Source organism: the organism of the source record quoted next, unplaced genomic scaffold (genome assembly GCF_019419815.1).
Source record: "Pyrus x bretschneideri cultivar Hongxiangsu unplaced genomic scaffold, Pyrus_bretschneideri_v1 Contig17, whole genome shotgun sequence".
Classification (NCBI taxonomy): Eukaryota; Viridiplantae; Streptophyta; class Magnoliopsida; order Rosales; family Rosaceae; genus Pyrus; species Pyrus x bretschneideri.
In genome coordinates, this window is record NW_025999468.1 from 113,933 (window position 1) to 118,129 (window position 4,197).

A 4,197-nucleotide genomic window follows, 5' to 3' on the forward strand; every position below is an offset into this window, starting at 1 on the left:
TCCATCCAAAAACTAACTGTGTTACCTAACGTCGTCAGTATATTTCATCAAAGTTGACAGAATATTCTTCTCCTTTTTCGGTGGCTTCGCCGGAATTCATCGCTGGCCACTGTCTATGTCGCCGGTTTCTAGAAATTCTTAAAACCTTAGTTTCAACACCAAAATTCACAAATTTTATATAGAATTGAAGCTCTCAACTAGGAGAACATAACCATACCTCTTTGAGGTCCTAAAATCAATGGAAATTGGTCGGAAAATCCTTCGATATTCCGGCTAAGTCTGCAACTCGATAAACCTGAGTGACGTCTAAAACACTCCAAAATTGTTCCACGATGCTAAGGGAGTTGTATGGGGACTACCACAAGTCTTAAATCCTTAGGTAAATCCCACGATCACGTCAAAGTAGTTTAGCTCCTCGCCGGAGTTTATGGAGTCTGGGTTTTCGAAGTTAAATCACCAAACAAAAGGTATCACCATAGTCTAGAGCTCAAGAGGAGTAGGAATCTAGAAACATCAAGCTCGATCCGTAGAATTTTGGTTTAGTTTGAAGGTAAGTGTTCTCGGTTGCACGGACGAAAGGAATTTTCGAGAAGAGAGGAAAGAAGAAGGTTACACATGTGTATGTGTGTGTGTGGGTTACAGGATTGGCAGAAAGAAGAAAGAAAATAAAACCTTATTGGGCCCCCAAATAATTGGTCGTAACTTACCTGTTTACATGCATTACTTCCTCGTTACGACTCTAATTTGACCCAACTCACGTCAACACGCTTGTGACGTCGAGTACAATTTAATTACGTCAGCAAGAAAAATAATTTAAAACTATATACGTACATCCACGTCACTAAGCCAACGAGAGCATAATCGTCATTTTACATACATTCGGGGAGAAAATATATTTTTATTTGGGACGGGTCGTCACATCCTGTGCTTCAGTCAGATTGAAGTCAGCATGGTACTACTCGTATCCCTTTGTCCAAATAGGTACACAATATATCAGGATCCCCAAACCAAACGAGGTGCATATCGTAGCCATGGCGTAAGCGTATGCTCTCCAAGGGTATTTGCTTTCTCTTATCACATTGAACTCAGCAATGAAGGTAGAAACAGTACTCAGGCAACCCAGAAATCCGAAACGTATGCCTGTTGCAACAATTTTTCGCAAGTCTCAATTTTCACCTGCGCAAACAGTAAAAGTTCTGCGAGTTAAATTTCGTTAGATTTTCTATTAAACAACCATGTGCATGGATCAAGACAATGCAGGACAAAGGTAACACACAAAATATTGCAGTAGAAACGATTACACTTCAAGACACTTTTAAAACCTCGACGACAAAAAAAAAAAAAAAAAAAAAAAAAAAAAAAGGGCCAAACTAACAAGCTTGCCAGTTAATAATGTGACAAATATATGTGAAATATAAGCTTCCCGAACACGAGGCCATAACACACGAAAAGTAATGGTGAGGATCAAGTTATCAAGTGGATAAGGACACAGATCATGTCACAAGAGCTTACCACTCTCTTCACAGTAGACAGGGCAGCCATGACACAAGCTGCAGAAATATTGGCAATTAGAGTACCAAATGGAACCCATTTTAAGCATCCTGTCGTCCCTAATCCACGTCCATTAAGCCGGGCTAAGAACCACCGGATCCACACACCAAAAGGTCCAACTATGCAACCCAACCACAGTTGCGCCTCGCTGCTGTCGCTGTTAAATTCCTCTCTCAACAATATTCCACTCGCACCTCATAGAGAACCTAGCATCAGCAACAACACTGCGAAAGCTACCAAGTGATGCTTGTAGCTGTCAACCCTCCAGCTTTTTCTAGAGCTAGTGATACCACATACTGAGTTCTTCTCAAGAACCTGCCTAAAACCCTTTGCTGTCTCTACCCCTAAAATGGAGTAGGCTGCAAGAAACAAACCTGATATAATCAATCGCATTAAGGAGAAGCTCAGATTAGTCCAGATTATGAGCTACATTGGGTTTGTGATTAATCCATGGATAATAAGCATTAAAGCTGAAACCATCTATAGATTCAAATGAAATTCAAACACCATGCTTGCCACAGCCAGCCGCATGTCTAAAGAATATGACATCTTACCTATTAGAAAACCGAGCAGCGCAAACACCCAATGGCCTTCAACACTGAGTTCAATCATTTTCTGCTTCCAACCGCTGAAAGTTGTCAGGCTTCTTAAGTAACCGGATGACAATCCAGTGGCCAAATAATTGGACGTATTTGGAGATATCTCTTTTGAAAACAACACCCAACCACCCCATCAAGAAAGAACCAACCTACAAAAATGCATTAGGAATAAAGTCTGCATTGGAAGATCATCCACCATTTTCCATATTACTACAAGAAATATGACTTTGGAAATGAAAAGATGTAGAGAAAAAACTATGAAAACAGATGTACTAAGGAACTCGATTAAACTTCAGTAGTTATGATACCATGTGTAGTACAAGTTCCTCCTAACACTCATGATTAACAACTTTACAAACATGTTATCAATAAAACACTGCCAAATAATGGGGCTAATACATTTGTGCATATGTGTGAGTGAGTAAATGTGTTAGAGAGAGAGAGAGAGAGAGAGAGAGAGAGAGCATATTAGAAGGAAGATCAAGGTAGAGAATGATTTGGTTGCTTGTTACACCACCAACTCCAGGGCCAAACAACTTTTGCAGCAGATATCTCGTTAAGACCTGCACAATGATGCGTGTCAAATAATCAACTTGACAAGTACATTTCCTAATATGAAAGAAATATCTAACAACAGCATGATCAAAGATGTTCGAGAACAAATATTTTTGTTGTTCTCAAGTGTTCCACAATATAAAGTTAACGGATACAATTTGATCACTATAAGCATCTTCATCTAGACAGATTTCCACAAAAAAATATTTCTAGCAAGGAAATTTTTTGTAATGCATGATAAAATCTAGTTATCTCAATTGTAAAGACAAGAATATGGCTAGTGTATTCTTCCACATTTGAAGATCCAAATTTTGTCAAACAAATAAGCCCATGCAAGGTCCCTCCTCTTATTAGTGTGGGACTCATTCTCAACACACCGTATGACGTGTGGTGAATTTTCAAGTCTAACACGTGGACAACACAACGGGATGACGTGAAGGGCATGTGGCCGTTTGGCTTCACATGTGAGACAACCTGTTCTGATATCATGAAGAAAGTTGAGGTTTCACCATAAAACCAATTGGCAACATGGAGAGTAGCCGACCTCTTATAAGCACATGCAAGGTCCATCATCCCGTCAATGTGGGACTTATTCTCAACACAAATGCAATAACGTAAAGTTACTAGCATAATCCAACCAAAAAGGGGGAAAAAATCAAACATTTTTTACTTTGTTCCTTTCCTGATCAATGAAAATGCAAACCAAATCTCCTGTACATGGTAAGGGATCTCTAACAAAGATTACATACAATAAGAAAAGTATCGACCGAAAGCTCACTTGCTTTTTGTCGTCGTGTATGATCGCATCAGTGGAAAGAGGAGATATGATTTCCTCTGGCAAGGGAGAGACGGGGGAAATTGCTTTGTGGATGTAACAGGGTTACGACCCCAGAACCCATAGGATTGGAGTTGAATGTCCTCTGAAGGAAACAAGCAGATGCTGCCACTCTCACTGTGCCTGTTGCTGTGAAGAGCCCGATCCCCAATATCTCCTGCCGCTGACACACATTCACTTTCATTGCCGTCATCTATTTGAGAAGGTTGAACACGTGAGAAACTTAAAGGCCGCCTGCTTAATGAAGAAGTGGCACTGCTTGTTCGACCATTTACATCTACCTCTAATATTCCTATAAGTTTATGAGTTATTATTGGATGGTTGTTTATTTGAAGTAGGGTTGGAAGTAGGGTTCCTAAGAGTTGGAAGCATCATGGAGTATCATGGAAGAATAGAATAATGGAAAGCTAGCCAATGCATGGATTCAAACTTTCGGCTAAAACTTAAGTGATGCTTTAGTGCATCTTAGTTTAATATCTACTTTAGGCATAATGCAAGCCTTGATGATGTTTAGTTAGGTAGAGTGGAGACCTCATCATCATTGTAAGGATTAATTAGTGGTTTAAGTTAGGTGGAGGTGTCATGGAGGGGTCTTAACTCTCCATTGTTTCCGTAGCTTTCCTCTTAGTTTTCTGTAGGTTCCTCTATATATGTTTT

General features: G+C 39.7%; 1 pseudogene; it reads right to left on the reverse strand.

Moving 5' to 3' along the window:
- Positions 1 to 805: 805 nt before the first annotated feature.
- LOC103933699 lies at positions 806 to 3,847 on the reverse strand (annotated as a pseudogene).
- Positions 3,848 to 4,197: the final 350 nt, after the last annotated feature.